Source organism: Pelophylax lessonae, assembly GCF_965119305.1.
Source record: "Pelophylax lessonae genome assembly, chromosome: 5".
NCBI classification, from domain to species: Eukaryota; Metazoa; Chordata; class Amphibia; order Anura; family Ranidae; genus Pelophylax; species Pelophylax lessonae.
Window position 1 is genome coordinate 521,985,105 of NC_138772.1, and position 19,165 is coordinate 522,004,269.

Genomic DNA, 19,165 nt, shown 5'->3' on the forward strand with positions numbered 1-19,165 from the left:
TATTTACTAAAAGAATTGCATTTCCATGTTCTGTGTACTGTGGGAGAGCAGATACAGTGAGCGCAGGATCCTGGGTTTAGTAACACTTTAAGTAAAATACTTGTTTACTTTGCTACACTCTGGCGTCTGTGTAATTGTGTTATCACTTTGAAACATGTTCAAACTTAGGGTGTCAGAGGTGTTGAGAGGCTTGCAGGATCAGGACAACCTTTGGGGATCAGTCATCTTCCAGCAGCCCTCACAGGGGGTGGTGCTAAATGGGGAAGAAAAGCCCTGCATTTGCCAAGATGGTGTCCTCTGTATAGAGAGACAGTGTAGAACAAGACATGCTACAGCAGTATTAAACTCAAAAGCAAACATTTATTATATTGCAGCTTACCAATTCTTAGATGTAACGGCTGCATTCGTTTTCTATTTTAGGTTTTCTTTCCTCTGTTTTCATCTAGTGATCCAGCAAGTAAGTATGTTTTTTTTTTTTTTTTAACAGAACAAGCTCTCCAGCAGAATGTATTAGTTGCATAAATTAGTTAAACCATTTAACAGTGACAGGCGTGCTAACAATGGTCATCTTTTTTTATTTATTTATTATTCATCCCAAAAGGAAAAAACTATTTGCTGTCACTGATTATAAAGTATTAGCTAGAGCAGTGATTCTCAACCTTTTTTCAAGGCACCCTTTATAATTCTGCAATATCTCCAGACACCCCATTTTAAAATTTCAAAACAAAACAAATAGTTTTTTGTTTTGTTTTTTAGTTGTGCAGCGGTCTTTCAAACGAAAAGTTACCCCAGTTTTTTTTGTATATTGTGATAGATGATCTCACGTCGAGTAAATAGATACCTAATGTGTTACGGTTTAAAATATGGATGCACCGATCCGACTTTTTTGGACCCGATACCGATATCTGGCGTTGTGAAATCGCCGATACCGGAACCGATCCGGAGCTACACACAAAGCAAGCGGCTGCAGTACAGAGCAAAACCGCTGCTTCATGTGTGTGGCTCCTCCATTCACAGGCGGAGTGCATCTGATATCACTCCGCCTGTGAGCCGGTCCTGTACAGGAAGTAGCGGCTCCCATCCCATACTACTACTGCATCAAGTAAGGGATGGCTGAGCCGTTACCAAGCTAAAACCGGATTGGCCAGTGGATCGGTCAATGTTACCGATCCCCCGATCCAGTTATAATGGCCAAATCGGCGCCAATATCCGATCTGAATATCGGATCGGTGCATCCCTAGTTTAAAATTGTGCACATTCGTGGAATGGCGACAAACTACAGTACTTAAAAATCTCCATAGGTGACGCTTTATAATTTTTTAACCAGTTTAGAGTTACAGAAACGGTCTTTTGCTAGAATTATTGCTCTCGCTCTGGTGATTGTGGTGATGCCTCACATGTGTGATTTGAACACCGTTTACATTTGCGGGCGCGACTTACGTATACGTTTTTTGGGTGTGCGACCACGCCGGGATGGGAGCTCTTTAACGTTTTTTTGGGGGGTTTTTTCCTACTTATTTTATTTTTTATTGTTTTCACTGTCCCTTTAAAAAAATAAATAAAAATCTGATCACTTTTATTGCTGTTACAAGGAATGTAAACATCCCTTGTGATAGTAATAGGCAGTGACAGGTACTGAGGGATCTGGGGATTCTGGGTTGAATCAGCACCATTGGCAGCCGAGTAAACCAGAAATGACGCTGTGACGTTGCTTCCGGGTTACTACATTGGAGACCCGATGGAACCTGAATCCAGCTTTGTTCGGGACTCTAGCCAGCTGACGTGCCAGCTGGTTGCTGGGGTCTCCCGGTGGGACAGGAGACCAGGGCGGAGCGGTGGAAGGCGCCGGGGGGGGGGGGGGGACGTCCCCTCCAGCTCCTTGTGATAATGGCAGAGCGGCTGCTGAGCCGCATTCGTTGTTATCACTAGAAAGCCGACCGCCGGATCTAAAAGGCATCACCTAGCTGCAGGCATCACCCCGGTGCAACCGCTTTCTCAACCCGACGTACAGGTACAGGTACAGGTACGTCGGTTTGCGGGAAGTGGTTATTTTAGTTTTTTAAATTTTAGAATGGGGTGCCACGAGATTGTGCAGAATTTTAAAGGGAGCCTTGACTGAAAAAAAGGTTGAGAAACACTGGTATAGTCTACATTCGGGGGTCTTTAAAGTGTATTAAAAAATTAATGAAAACATTTTGGATTTACTGTACATACACTTTAATATCTTTTTTTTTCAATCAATAAATTTTTATTTGCATTTTAAAAAGGAAAACAAACATGAGAACAGGAAAAACATCAACGTGATGTAAGTAACATAAGAAACGACAGGGTAGTGGAACATCTTCCATGGTGAATTTGTAGAGTGCATATGGAAATTAGCAAGTACAGTACAAGAATTGTATACATGTATCATAGTAATGTCTTAGCAATATATCACACAAGTCCATTTCCGACTGGAAGAGGAAAGGGGTAGCAGCCACTGCCTCAACGCCGGAACCCCGAAGCATCAAAGTCTGCCTTTAAAGCGGAGTTCCAGCCACCTTTGGTAAAAATAAAAGTCAGCAGCAACAAAAAGTGTAGCTGCTGACTTTGAAAAAAAACATCTGTCCCAGGATCCAGCAGTGAGCTCACCCCAGTCAGTCTCACCCACTGTCTTCGGGTCCCCGACACCAGCATCTTCACTATGGGCACCGGCTTTGACAGCATCGTGAGTGGTGGATGCAGTCTTCTGGGACCTGTTAGTGTCCCAGAAGACTGCAGGGGGAGGGAGGAAGGAGCACTTTAGTTGCCGAGCGCTAAGAACGGAAGTGGGAAGCGGGTACCTGTCCAAATCGGGTACCTGCTCCTCAAAAGTGCCAATTGTTTAGGGCAGTGGTTCTTAACCTTGTTGGAGGTACTGAACCCCACCAGTTTCATATGCGCATTCACCGAACCCTTCTCAATTGGAAAAATAAAATATGATTTTTTCAAATTCAAAACATAGGTATATATATTTTGGTATATACTTATTATACATAGGTGCACAAAAAGAACAAAACCATTTAAGAACAAAACCACATTAAGAACAAAGAACAAAACCATTAAAACATGATTTTCACACAAAAACAAAATAATGAATATTTACTGCAAATCAGTGTGACTTGGGGGTGTCAGGAGGGCACACACTGGGGGGGCATACCATGGGGTGTCAGGAGGGCACACACTGGGGGGGGGGGAGGTGTTGGGAGGGCATACCATGGGGTATCAGGAGGGCACACACCAGGGGGCATTCACAATGCTTTATTTAGCTAAATGAAAAGGACATGCATTTCCATTTGTCAGCTAACAGCACCTCTATGCTAAGCTGCAGTAACTCAGCAGACTTAGCATAGAGGTGCTTGTAAACTAATCCACCATGTACAGCTAGCTGAGCCTACCTCCAGGAACATTCACTTGGCTCCCTCTGCTCAGCTGCTCACACTTCCCTCTTCCAGGCGGGTGCGATCTCCGTGGGCAGGTACATCCCCATCCCGCCCACTCAAGCAGCAAGCAGCCTGCAGGAGATAGGCTGGAAACCTGCTGGGGGAGGTACAGGGGGCGGAGCGTCAAGTGTCTATGTGTAATGGCTGTGAGTTGTCCCGACCGCAGCTCTGATTTCCCGGGGTGCACTCGGCCTCACAATCAGTAATATTTTCTCAGGGGGATGAGCGGGGCGTGTCATAACGAATCACGAGTCGAGTGTGTGTCTTGACCTCTGCCGAACCCATGAGACTGACTCACCGAACCCCTGGGGTTCGATCGAACCCAGGTTAAGAACCACTGGTTTAGGGGGAGCAGGGAAAAAGTCCTTAAAGCAGAACTTCCCTTTTGGGTGGAGCTCCGCTTGAAGGGATGGACCACTTGGTATTTTTCTGTCATCACTCTTCTATGTATCTCTTTGTAATTATGAAGTGGGCTTTCTTAATTACCATTCTTACAATTGCACATCTTATTTTGCATCAATTTAATACAGTTGTAGCAGGTTTTTCCAGGCATTGGGCCTGATGTGGGTCTGCCATTGTTACCGGTTACCTCTCCAGCCCATGTGAGCTGCGGCCCTGGGTGTGAGAACTGAGACATTGACAACTCCAGCATCTTGGTTTTTGTGGTTTTATTGTAAATAAAGGGGATGGGAGAAGGGAATGAGTGGAATACTCCTTTAGGCTTAACTAAATACAATTCGGGACTTTATCCAGGAAATGTCTGTAACGCTGCCTTGATGCCAGTCGACGCTCACTGACGCTTAGAACCATGGGCGTCCGCAGAACTTTTTTCAGGGGGGGGGGCCTAATTTTAAGGTCACCCATGTTCCGCCCCTTTTCAACAATGTCATGAAGGGGAGGGGCTTAGTTATTATACTTATTTTGAGTATATTCCCTTAAAGCATGTTATACAGCACAGTGCTTTGCTGTGTAATTTGGCCCCTTCTATCACCTAAAATACCTGGCTGATCCTGCCTGGCTATGTCCTCCCCTCTGTAAACTGACCACGGTATACCATGGCTGCTGAGCCCTGACACCGTGGTCAGTTTACGTGTCTTCATCATCTGCAGCCCTCCTGTCCTCCTCTGTCCTCTCTCCCCCCCCCCCCCTCCCTCCCTGCCTGTCTGCTCATGTGTCAGTGCCCACCCCCCCCTCCTCTCCTGCTGCTGTAGTTTCATTTAAAGTTTCATATCCTGTCTACAGTCTGTTTAGTGATAATCCTGTGTGCTCCTGTGTCTGTTTTTTATAAAAATAAGCCACGAGTGGCACTCTTTCCAAGTATAGAGTGCCACTCGCCGCTCACGTGACCCGCCACCTCTCTCCTCCTCTCCTCTTCCCCTCCTCCTCCCCTCCCAACTGACATCAGTGAGGAATCCTTGGCCCCGCCCGCTGCAGGCAGCTGTCAGCCGGAGAGAGGAGAGAGCCGACGGGTCACGTGAGCGGCGCTCGGCCCTCTGAAAACTGGTAAAGAACAGCTTATTTTTTTAAAACACAGACACACAGGCACACATGATTATTAAACAGAACAGACAGGATGGTATAAAGTGGCTTAACAACCACTTAAAAGGGGAAGTTGAGATTCCAAGAGGGGGCATTTGCCCCCCCTTGCCCCTACCTGCGGATGCCCATGCTTAGAACACACTGTATCTTGACTGAAGTGCTGAATCCTCGACTCTAGGTCCAGAAGACTCAGAACTGAGAAGCATAGAACTACTGACACTGCTGCACTGCAAAGTCACCGACCACCCTCTTCAGCCTGGCACTGGCTTGAGGTAGCTTGCTGTGAATTACTGTATAGCTGCAACTCTCAACTGGTATTCTGTACCATTTAGGGCCCAAACCGCAGGCGCCCCCTTTACACTTTTAGCTCTTCAGGGTCCACTGACTATGTACCCTCTTTACACTTCAGGGTCCTCAACCTAGGTACCCCCTTTACAGCTAGCTGACACTGGATCCCAGAACCTCCTCCGGAGTGGTCTCCTCTAACTCTCCAAGCAAACCCCCAGGGGCAATCCTCAGTACTCACGAGCTGTGTAGGCTTTCCTGGGACTGAACCCCTCTCGCTCTCCGCTGGTTCTCGGCACACCGGATCCCCTCAGCTCAACTCAGAACTCTCTGGATTCCTGAGCGACACCCCGAGACATCCTCAGACAGGAGGAGAGACAGCCGTTCTCTCTCTCCTGGGACTCTGCTCCCACCAAAGACACCAGGTCACACGCTTCCCCCAAACTTATACCCACTCCCAGAATCCTTTGCAGCATAATCTGCCTTCTGGGGTAGTTACAAGCTTGAATGTGTCCCCTGATTGGGCTTCTTCCACTGCCCTATGAGAAGCCTCTCACAGGAGCCAGTGGGGAGACTTCCCCTTCAGCAGGCACACCTGGAAACCATGACACCCTAACCAAAATAAATCATGGCCATGCTGTTAAGCAGACAAGGCCCACTATACATTTACCTAGCACCTACCAGTAGGGTGCTACACTTTTTATAAAATGTGTTGATGTTGTTTTCTCCTTCAAAACAAGCTGGTTGCTTTTTGGCTATAGATGGTATCTGTAGGGTTTGTTGTTTTAGCAATTTGTAAAATGCAGGTGCTGCAACTGGCCTTGGCCCCTCAGTAGAGATAGTTTTCCTATGTAAGAATTTGTGCATCTGCTTGGAGAGTACACCAAAGAAGTGGCCTAGGGGGGACATAAATGAGATTTGGCCCCCATGTACACACCCTTTATCAGTCGTGTGATGTCACAAAGCGAATTTCTGTGGAACGCCGAGAACATTGTATTCCTCTCCCACAACAGCCGGAATCATGACATGGTCCTTAATTATCTTTAATCGGTAACATTCAGGAAACTATGTATCCTAGAGTCAGCGCAGAGAAACTCTTGCTCTATTTATGCCGACACACTGCCTACGGATAACAAATGTACCAGTTTAGACCTTGACACCTGTCATCGCTCGATCTCTGCGTGTTCTCGGGGGCTTGAGACGGTGTCAGTGAGAAGACCCAGAGGTGGCAGCCTTTGAAATGTAATCGCAGCCACTTCATTCAAGCTAATAGAGTCATGCGAAATGCTGGGATGAAGAGGGCAGAAAGCCTGTCGGAAATCAACAGTAATGACTGCAATTATGACAAAACGCATGGGAAGGAATGCATGACATGCAATAATCCGCCTTTCACGAGAATCCACTAAAGCTTAACTATGGATGATGTAATGAAACCTCAAGTCACTTAAATATGTCGGATGTGAAGTGCTCTCCGATAAACAGTGACTACTAAAGAAGTTTAAAGAAGTGTCTGTCTTCTGGGCACAATAGCTAAATAAACTGAGTGGATGGCATCAGTAGAGCAACTGGGAAGGAAGAAGCAGTAAAAGTGGACTTAACGTCACAAACATTTATTTTTTCTCATTGTGTGTATAAAGGACCAGCAATGTGAAAGTGTATTGCTTGCAGGCAATAATTACTGCTCGAAGAGATAACAGACGGAGAGTGCCATCTTTTTTCAGTCAGTAGATTTTTTGGGGTTGATTTACTAAAGGCAAATAGACTGTGCATTTTGGAAGTGCAATTGATCCAGAGCTTAGTAAATGAGGGGGAGTTCTGCTGACGTTCATCATCCAATCATTTGCAAGCAAAAATATATATAATTTTTTTAATTGTCTTTGCATGTGATTGGGTATTCATTGCAAAGTGAAGCTTCATCTCATTTAGAAAGCTCTGGAACAACTGCACTTGAAAAGTGTGCATTCTGTTTGCCTTTAGTAATTTCACACCATTGAATTCTTGATAAAGAAGGGGTGCAGCCTGTTCGACATTGATGGTCTCCCACTGCATGGTTTACCTTTAATGCTGGTTTGCCCTTCTTTAAACTTCTTCATCATAGCTCCCAGCCGTCCTTGATTACGAGGGACTATCCCTGATTTGGAACAAAATCCCTATGGCCCTCTTTCCCCCTCATTTTTGTCTGATCTATATAGTTGTATATAAAATGCAATTTTTATCTTTCAGAAAGTGTTTCCCAGTGCTAAACCTTTCATCCAATTTCTAAATTGCTGCATTTATAGATCTGAAAAGCCAATATTCATAAATGATCTAGAGGAGGGGATATCCAGCACAATCTCGGTATTTGCGGACGATACTAAACTAAGCATGCCAATATCTTCTATGCAAGATGTGGAAAACTTTCAAGAGGATCTGAACAAAATAATGGGGTGGGCAACTACATGGCAGATGAGGTTTCATGTTGAAAAATGTAAAATAATGCACCAGGGCATCAGTAATGCGAAAGCAAGCTACTCACTAGGGGGAAAACCTCTGGGTGAGTCTAGGATGGAAAAGGACCTGGGGGTACTGGTAGACAACAGGCTTGGCAGTGGCATGCAATGCCAAGCCGCTGCAAGCAAAGCCAACAGAATACTGGGATGTATAAAAAAGGGGATTCACTCCAGAAATAAAGAGATTATTCTCCCTCTCTACAAGACTCTGGTCCGGCCACATCTGGAGTTTGCTGTCCAGTTCTGGGCACCGGTCCTCAGGAAGGATGTGCTGGAACTGGAGAGAGTCCAGAGAAGGGCAACAAAAATAATTAGGGGAATGGAGGACATCAGCTATGAGGAAAGACTACAAGCACTGAACTTATTCTCTCTGGAGAAGAGACGATTGAGGGGGGATATGATATCAATGTACAAATACTGTACTGGCGACCCTAGCATAAAGAACAAACTTTTCAGAGAAAGAGAATACAATAAGACACGTGGCCACTCACTAAAACTTGAGGAAAAACGGTTTAAGCTTAAAATACGCAGGGGGTTCTTCACTGTAAGAGCAGTAAGGATGTGGAATTCTCTTCCGCAAACAATTGTATCAGCAGGGAGCATTGATAGTTTCAAAAAACTATTAGATGGGCACCTTAAAGACCACGCAAAAACAAGGAAGAAAGCCGCTCAGGTGCAAGTTCAGCACTCGGTGCAGGTCAGATCCGCCATCCAAGCATGTAGACATCCAAAAGAGAGAGACCGCACTCAAAGATGTTAAATGAAAATCCTTAGGACTCCTTTATTCTCCATAAATCCAACAGACAGCAGACAGACAGTGCAATACACGAACAGACGTGTCGGGTTGACGCGTTTCACGATAAAAATCGCTTATTCATAACCACACACATGGTTATGAATAAGCGATTTTTATCGTGAAACGCGTCAACCCGACACGTATGTTCGTGTATTGCACTGTCTGTCTGCTGTCTGTTGGATTTATGGAGAATAAAGGAGTCCTAAGGATTTTCATTTAACATCTTTGAGTGCGGTCTCTCTCTTTTGGATGTCTACCTTAAAGACCACAACATACAGGGGTATACAATGTACGGTTAACAGCAAACACACACACACATCATAGGTTGAACTGGATGGACTGATGTCTTTTTTCAACCTCACAAACTATGTAACTATGTAACTTTGTAATATAAAGGAATAGTGGTGGTTAAAAAAAGCACTTGTGGGTTTAACTAATCATTTTTTTTTTATTCTCTTTTAGGATAGCATGGCAGAAGGTGTGTAATGCTAATAGGTGTCCCTTGTTCCCATCTCAAAAAGTTGAGAGGTATGCTCTCCATCCATCTGTGCACTTTGCTCTTGTCAATGGTGTCATCTCCGTAAACATTATGTAGCCTTCTGTGGATGTCGGACAGCCTGCCCCCCATCTTTGTCAAGAACTTAATGCTTCTGTTTGAAATCCATTATTTACCTTCAATGAAAAAGAAGAAGAGTTACTAAAGATGAGGAGTTACTCTACCAACATGAAGAAGAGTTACTACAAATGAAGACCCTACCAACATGAAGAAGAGTTACTACAAATGAGGTGTTACTCTACCAACATGAAAAAGTGTTACTACAGATGAGGAGTTACCCTACCAACATGAAAAAGTGTTACTACAGATGAGGAGTTACCCTACCAACATGAAAAAGTGTTACTACAGATGAGGAGTTACTCTACCAACATGAAGAAGAGTTACTACAGATGAGGAGTTACTCTACCAACATGAAGAAGAGTTACTACACAGATGAGGAGTTACTCTACCAACATGAAGAAGAGTTACTAAAGATGAGGAGTTACCCTACCAACATGAAGAAGAACTACTACAAATGAGGAGTTACTCTACCAACATGAAGAAGAAATACTACAGATGAGGAGTTACTCTACCAACTTGAAGAAGTGTTACTAAAGATGTGGAGTTACCCTACCAACATGTTAAATTTGAATGATCTATCTGTAGCACCCTCCTAGGTAGGTGCTATGATTAGTGTAATATAATCTTGTTCCCCTACTTAACAGGAGAACTGATAGGAAAATGTACCTAGCTCCCTGCTTAGCAGAGAGCCGCAAATGATTATTGTAGCCTGCTCAGTGTGCCCAGCTGCTGTTTGGTTCTTCCTCTGGCCTCCTCTGTTTCCAGGTATCCTAGGAAGGTTCTGAATGTATACGTGGATGGAATGTAGAACACAGCATTAATATTAATGCCACTACAGCCAATCCCAGGGAAGGTGATCCTGAAGGATGCTGGGAGAGGGTATTTTATTATTTGGATACACTGAACACAAGGTCTTTCCTGGACAGGAGACTACCAGTCTGGGAGGGGGCATGTTGCCTCTCCCATGCACCTGCTGCCATGCGGCCTCAGGTGGGTGACCTGATGGCCTGAAGTCAGAGAGCGTAACCCTGGTTATACAGAGAGCTGGCTAAGGGGGGCTGTCTATTGAAGATCTTGTCTGGTATAGAATTTCGCTTGGAAGTTGGAAGGAGGCAACCAGCTGTCCCTGGACATTTTGTGAGTACAGACAATCTAAAGGATCTATAGACTTGCGCTCTTAACCCCTTTATGGTGCTTTAGAGTCAGCTAAAGGGTCCAGACAAGGGAACACTGGCTAGTGTTCTAAAGAGCTTTGTCCAGGTACTACTGCTACTAAGGGTTTTTTTCTCAATTCTGGAGCTAATTTGTTGCTACTACTAAGGAGAAGTCTGCTATCTGCTTTCAGCAAGGACTTCACCAAAGCTTAATCAAGAAATCAGTTAAATGTCCTCAGATATGAAAAGTTATATTTCTTGGAATAGCCCACTAAATCCTTTTTCCTATACAAGTTCTCCAAAAAAATAAACAAAAAAAACACAACCCCTAGACCAGGGGTCTCTAGACTTTCCAAACAAATGGCCAGATTACTATCCTCCAGACCTCAAGGGGAGCTGGAATGTGGCCAGTAGGGGTAGAAAATGTACCAGGCCAGACATTAGAGAGAATAAACATGGCCTTGGGGTTGGTGGTCAGTAGAAGGAGGAGTAGTGCCCCATCATTGCTATAGGTGGGAGGAATAGTGTTGGTGCCAGTGGGAATAATAGTGCATAATATCATTGGAAGGAATAATGCCCCAAGAGCCAGATAAAGGCTAGCAAACTGCATCATCTGGCATTCGGGCCACAGTTTGGAGACTCCTGCCCCAGACTGATCATTGAAGACAAAAAGCGAAAGTGTGTGCACCTGGCTGTTTGAATCTACCTTGGGTAAATGTGGGGAAGACCTGGGCAAAATACCAATGATTCCTACGGGGGTAGCGCTACATATGTAAGTTGATAAAAAAAGGTCCGCCCACGTTTGCATTACTTTTATTATAGCAGGATTGACATTGCTCATAGTTTCACTTTAGCTAAAGCCTCATATACTCGTTTTTCTAGCGTGACAGGCCCTCTTTATTTCTTGCCAACTTGGTTCTTGTATTATTGCAAGGCCTGTAGTTTAATTATTATTATTTCATTATTCCAAGCTACAAACCATTTAATGATGTCATTCTCACACTGTTCCCTCTGTTTCCACACACTTATGTCAGTCTAGAGGGCCGTATGTTTCCCCATCTGTCAGAGAACAACATCTGATCAGTCTTTCGGAGTTTTGTTCTTTGACAAGAGTTTTGGCTGTGTCAGTGCTTGTCCATCTGTCAGGAGTGTGTGACAACTGAAAGAATGTTACCGTCTTACAGCCCTCTGTCTATCTAGATAATGAGACGATAAAGAAAAACTTAGAGAAGATTTCTGATCTAAATTATTATATTTCTGGAGTTGGTAATGGCAGAGCTCGTTAGATCCCTAACTATAAACTGTTAAAGGGAAACACTAAGGACAGGTTCACATCTCTGCATTGACACATTTGCATTAATGTAGGCTTTGTTAATATGTGTTACATTAAGGCAATCCATTTATTTTGAATGAGCTGGACTAAATCACATCAGGCCATATGCTCTCAAAATGGAGGGGTGGTTGCTTTGTACATTGTACTCCAACTCATTCACTCCCAAAAAAAAGCAATGTACTGTCTGTGGTGTAAATAAAAACATGAGACATTTTTTTTTCCTTTCTTTTAACCTCCCTGGCGGTATGATTCTTTTGGATTTTAGGTGCTGAAAGGGGTACCATTATTTTGCATGTAATTCTTATATATATATATATATATATATATATATATATATATATATTGTATATATATATATATATATATATATATATATATATATATATATATTGTGTATATATATATATATATATATATATATATATACAGGGCTTTTTTTCAGCAGGAACGCGGGGGAACGCAGTTCCGGCACCTCCAGAACTGAATGTATGTAATGGCAAGGGGTGCTGGGGTGTGCTGGAGGGTCTATTGATGCTGGTTAATAGGGAATCTATTGCTGCTATTTTTGCAGAGGATGGGGGTCTATTGTTGCTGGGGAGGTCTTCTGTTGCTCATGGGGATTTATTGTTGCTGGTGGGTCAGTTGTTGCTGGGAGGGATTTATTGTTGAGGGAGGGATCTTTGTTGCTGGCTGCTGGAGGGTCTATTGATGCTGGCTACTGGGGAATCTAGAGTTGCTGGAGGGGATCTATTTGTTGCTGGAGGGGATCTATTTGCTGCTGGAGGGGATCTATTTGCGCAGATGGTCTATTGTTGCTGGGGAAGTCTGTTGTTGCTGGTGGGGTATCATATTGCAGGGAATCAATCATTGCTGGGAGGGATCTACTGTTGATGGAGGGGTCTAATGCTGCTGGCTGTTGGAGAGTCTATTGATGCTTGATTTTGGAAGTCCATTGTTGCAGAGGTGGATCTATTGTCGCTGGCGTGTCCATTGTTTCTAGATCTATTATATTGCCTTTCTTATTATCGTTAATTCTCTAAAAGGGGTGGTACTGGGAGGTGGGCAGGAGGTGAAACCAAGGAACGGTGCTTGGGGGTGGGTAGGGGACGGAGTCAAGGGGTGCCTCAGAAGGGAGGAGTTCCTGCACCTATTCTCTGAGAAAAAAAGCCCTGTATATATATATATATATATATATATATATATATATATATATATACATAAAAAGTACAGTAAACCTGCAGGAAAGGGCACTAGGGGGCAATGTAATGTGATTTTATTTTATTTTGAATGGTATCAGTGTGTTTGGTGTGTTTTTACATTTAAATTTGCCGCCGGTTCCACCCCCTGCGAACATCACGTCGCAGGAGACGGAAGCCGGAGCACGGAGAGGATCGGGAGGAAGAACCGCCGCTACACACCGCCGGACACATCGCTGGATCCCGGTGACAAGGTAAGTAACCTCTTTTACAGGATCCAGCAATGCTTCTGGCGGTACCCCGAGTGTGGCTCGGGATTACCGCTTTCGGCTCTGAAATTTAACCCCGAGCCACGCTCGGGAATACCGCTAGGTAGGTTAACCACTTTCAGACCGGAAGATTTTCCCCCTTAATGACCAGGCCCTATTTTGCAATTCGGCACTGCGTTATTTTAACGAACAATTGCGCGGTCATACGAGGTTGTACCCAAACTAAATGTATGTCCTTTTTTTCCCCGCAAATAGAGCTTTCTTTTGGTGGTATTTGATTACCTGTGAGATTTTAAATTTTTGCTCTATAAACAAAAAAAGAGCAACAATTTTGCAAAAAAAAAAAACTATATATTTCACATTCTGCTATATGACATTCCCAAAAAAAAAAAAAAATTAAAAACCAACGTTTTTTAACATTTTAGGCCAATTTGTTTTCTGCTACATATTTTTGGTAACAAAAATAGCATTAAGTGTATTTTGATTGGTTTGTGCAAAAGTTATCGCGTCTACTAACTACGGGAAAGATTTATGTCATTTTAATTGTTTTTTTTTTTACTAGTAATGGCGGCAATCTGCGATTTTTTGCCAGACTGCGACATTGCGGCAGACAGATAGGACCCCTAACTGACATTTTTGACACTTTTGGGGGGGACCAGTGACATTACTACAGTAATCAGTGTTAGAAATATGCACTGTTATTGTAATAATGACACTGGCAGGGAAGGGGTTAACAGTATAGGTGATCAAGGGGTTAAATGTAAGCCTAGGGGAGTGATTCTAACTGTGGGGGGTTTGGGCTTCTGAGATGAACACAGAGACATGTGATCCTATATAGAAAGATCACATGGCCTCTGTGATCATCTGAGGGAGAATGACGGACGGTTGTGTTTACATCAGCCGACCGTCCATCTCTGTCAGCGGGGAGAGATCTCCGATGTCAGGCGGCAATCAGAGCCGCCTGACAACCGCACTGGCTTCCCCGCTGACGATCGGGGGCAGGAGCGCGCCGGCGGCGGCGCGCACTCGGCCTCTAGCTTCTCCCAGGCAGATGACGTTTATTAACATGATTCTGCCTGGGAGAGCAACTTTGCCGATGTAAATATAAAGTAAGCGGTCCGCAAGTGGTTAATAAAAATTACTAATGTTCCCTGATGTAGATCCAACGTCAATCACGATGTCTTCCTCCGCCGATTAAAAAAAAAATGTTCCTCTACTGATGCTGGCTCCCACCGTTCTGTAAGCTCCGGTGTCTGACAATACTTATGTAGATATGGGGCATGGCCATCAGGTGATGTAACATTACATCCCTGCCTGACCACGCCCCGTAGCTATATAAGATCTGTCATGCGTGGGAGCTGCCAGGACAGCGGGAGCATTAGTCTGAGAAGGAGTGTTTTTTTTTTTTTCCAGTGGGTCAGTGGCGACGGAGGAGGAGAACATCATTGAATCTACACCAGGGAACATTAGTAGTCATTCTTAATAAAGAGCTTGTTAAAAACAGTCTCATGCTTGTATTACACTACATTTGGGGGCACCCTGCCCCAAAGCACCCCCCCCCCTGTTGAGGGCATGTGGCCTGGATGCTCGCTCGCATCCCCCCCCCCCCCACACACCTTTCCTGACCTTCCAGGCTGCATGCTCGAATAAGGGTCTAGCACGGATCTGGGGGGGGGGCATGCCGTTTTTTTTTTTTTTGGCATGGGGACCCCACACTTTTTTACATTTTGGCGTGGGGTTTCATCCATTCCTGAGGCAAAGGAATTGTTTTGATTGGTCAAAGGACAAGTTGCAATCATCTCAAAGTCAGATTAAAATTGGATTTCATTCATTGAAGCCGCATGGAAGACAGACCTGAAGTCACAAGGCAAAGTTGGATCAGAAGTCGTACGACTTTCGTGTCGGATCAGTGTGAACATAGCTTCATTCACCTTACCACACACGCCGTGTCTGCTGCCCTTTTCTTCCATCCCTCAGCTGGCCCCGGCTCCCCCAACAAATAAAATTCAAGATATTACCAAATATAAAGCCATATACAGCTCTGCTCTGAGCTATATCAACAGACTTCATCTTGAAATTTTAACCCAAATGTCCTCTCCGCTCCTCCTAAGGCCTATTGCTCTCTTGCTATCTTGTCTTCTCCTCTCATGCTCACTTCCAGGAATTCTTCAGAGCCTCTCCCATCTTTCCGAACTCCCTATCCCAATCTGGCTGGTTCTACTCTATCCACTTTTAGGAGACCGCTGAAAACTCATCTCTACAGGGAAGTCGACCCTGCCTCCACCTGATAAACTGTATTTCTACTTTCATCATCATCAGCTCATCCCTCATAGTTATTACCTTTTGTACCACTCATTTAAAATTCACAAGGAGTGTCGTAGAAGGGTCAGCATACTATCACCACCATGTGTATCAAACGAATAGAAGTAAATTCCCAGCCACCACACACTGACTCTTACCAGAGGATGGCGGGGGTATGGCAGCAAGTGGTTATGGGACCGCTAAGACCCTCTCAGACCAAAACATCCGTGTGAAACTCCAGCCTTATCAATCTTCAATCTCCAAATGTATCACTGGGATGGTGCATGACAAATAAACGTCTTGAAGACGTCGTAATGACGAAACACGTCAGGAGGAGCTAGCCGAACGGGAGCTAGCCGAACGTCATTGCGTCACACCCGGAAGTTTGGAGCTCGGCCATTTTACTGGTTATCCATAGAAGCAACATCACCGCTGATCCGTTTTTGATGTTTGTACCTGCTTTTACTACTTGTACTTGGGTGAGTGCATACCCTATGTGTTGTTAATAAAGAATCTGGTTTTAAGGATAATGCACTATGGGCCTTTTTCTTTCTTAAATCTCTTCCTGATGTATAAGGTGTAATGCCATCCTATGAGGATTTGTTTATTTGTCACGCACCATCCCAGTGATACATTTGGAGAATGAAGATTGATAAGGCTGGAGTTTCACACGGATGTTTTGGTCTGAGAGGGTCTTAGCGGTCCCATAACTGCTTGTTGCCATACCCCCGCCATCCTCTGGTAAGAGTCAGTGTGTGGTGGCTGGGAATTCACTTCTATTCGTTTGATACACATGGTGGTGATAGTATGCTGACCCTTCTACCGGCACTCCTTGTGAATTCTAAATGGACTATATTGTACCATATATGATTATTGGTTTATATTCAAACAAGCGCTGCTCTATGTATTTTTATCTCTTTTTTTAAACATTCCAGTGTTTTGAGTCAAGCTGCTGTTGTTTTTCTCTTAAGGGCGCGGGGTGTTTTTACATATATTTCTTTTGTACCACTCGCCCCCTCCCTTTTAGATTGTAAGCTCTCATGAGCAGGGCCCTCCTAACCCACTTGTCTTCATTTGTATTGTATAGTACTATCTCCCTGTATATTGTAAAGTGCTGTGCAAACTGTTGGTGCTATATAAACTCTGTATAAAAATAATAATAATAATAATTGTGTTCAGCGAGTAGAGCAGCAAGTTGGAGCTAGCAGACTAAGTCCTGCCTTTCCTAAGTATGTTCCATGAATGAGCTTTACTGACTGCAGACTTCAATACATGTACATTTTATTAGAAAATTTGGAGCCATGTACCTGCCCAATCTTGATCTGTGAGATTTAACTATATACAAAAGCTTTAGGGCAGACATTAATGAGATCTCAACATTTAAAAAAATCCTTCAAAAGTCTAGACTCCTCCTCGCCATTTATGTCAGGTTTGCTGTGCCAGAACGGCGGAAGAGGAATATCAAACCCTACAGGCCTAGCTCACAATTAGACGGAGAGACAAGGAAAGCCTTTAATGTTTTGACAGCAGAACAATAGGAGCAAAGTATATAAATACCTAAAGAGATGCCATTACATTCACCGTAGCCATGGTTCTGGTAAAATGGAACTCCAGGAACATTCTATACACTGCAAGGGTTTCTTCTGTTTCGTGCATGTTGTGTTGCCCCCACAAGGGCCACTAGTCCTAGGTTCTATCCCCACTAGTGTAGCAGCAGCCAAGCAAATAGCAACATTTACCCTTCTGGCTCAGTAAACAGTCCAGGGGTCACCTTTTTTAACCGCTTGACAACGGCCCACCGTAGATATACTGCGGCAGGGTGGCCGCTCTGTGCCATATCATGTACCTAGTATGTTATCTGACACTTCTGGGTCTAGGGCGCGAGGGCGTGCCGCCGGTGACCCACTTTTGCTATTATTGGACACAGTGGGAGCCAATGAGCGAGTCTGGTGGCCCCCCCCTGGTCATTTGGGAGAAAGGCAGAATGACGGTCTGCCTTTGTTAACAAGGCAGACCACCATTCTGTGAGAGGGGAATGCATAACTCCCAACATTTGAACTTCAAAATTGGGGACACTGGAGGACAGATAAGACCTGGGCTTGCACAGAGCGCCGCAGTAAAATTTAGGCGTGGCAAATCACTTGGCAGTGGGAGGGGCTTAAGGGATGTGGTTAAACAAATCCCAGGCTTCTCTGTACCTATAAAATAGGCTTTGATTGCTTTGTCTGAGCCTACCTTAGAGAAGAACTTCATTTAAATAGTCAGGGCCTGCAAACAGCAACTATTGAGACAATGAAGACTTTGCTGAGAAGTATATAATGTACAGTATTGTGTATGTAGTGCAGGAGTATGTAATGTACAATATGCAGGGGATAGGAGTATGTAATATACAGAATGCAGGGGGAAGGAGTGTTTAATGTACAGAATGCCGGGGGCGGCTCCATCTATCCCCCCCAATCCAATCCCGGCTCCATCCCCCACCCTGATTCCATTAAGGCTCCATCCACCACCCCAATCAAATCCCGGGTCCATCCCCCGCCTTGATCCAATCCCAGGTCCATCCCCAGATCCCATCCCAACAATATCATTCCACGACCTCATCCCAACTCAAGTCCATTCCCTGATCTCATATCGGCTCCTTTCTCTACCCCCCCCCCGATCCCATCCTGGCTCCATCTGTTCCCTGATCTTATCTCGGCTCCATCCATTCCCTGATCTCATCTTGGCTCCATCCATCCCCTGATCCCATCCCAGCTCCATCCTTCCCCCCTCACCCATCCCAGCTCCATCCTTTTCTCCACACCCATCCCAGCTCAATCCCTCTCCCTACACCCTTTCCAGCTCCACCCATCCCCCTTACCCATCCCAGATCCATCCTTCCCCCCTCACCCATCCCAGCTCCATCCATCCCCCCTCACCCAACCCAGCTCCATTCATCCCAGCTCCATCCATCCCCCCTCACCCATACAAGCTCCATCCATTACCCACACCCGCCCCAGCTCCATCCTTCCCTACCCTCACCCATACCAACTCCACCCATCCCCCCTCACCCACCCCAGCTCCATCCATCCCCCCTCACCCACCCCAGCTCCATCCATCCCCCCCTCACCTATCCCAGCTCCATCCATCACCCACACCCATCCCAGCTTCTTCCTTTCCCCTGATCCAATACCGGCTCCATCCATCCTTCTCACCATCTCAGCTCCATTCATCCCCCACACCCATACCAGCTACATCAATCCCCCCACCCATCCCAGCTACATCAATCTCCCCCACACCCATCCAAGCTCCATTTATACCCTCCTCACCCATCTGAGCTCCATCCATCTCTCTACACCCATCCCAGCTCCATCCTACCCCCACCCATCCCAGCTCCATCCATCCCCTCTCACCCATCCCAGCTCCATCCATCCCCCCTCACTCATCCCAGCTCCATACATCCCCTCCTCACCCATCCCAGCTCCATCCATCCCCTCCTCACCCATCCAAGCTCCATCCATCCCCCCTCACCCATCTCAGCTCCATCCTACCCTCTCACCCATCCGTGCTCCATCCCTCCCACCCATACCAGCTCCATCCATTCCCCCCTCACCCATCCCAGCTCCATCCTTCCCCCCTCACCCATCCCAACTCCGTCCATACCCCCCTTACTCATCCCAGCTCCATCCACCCCCCCCCCTTCCCCATGCCTTCCTCCTCTGCAAGTCTCGTGTATATATAAATAAT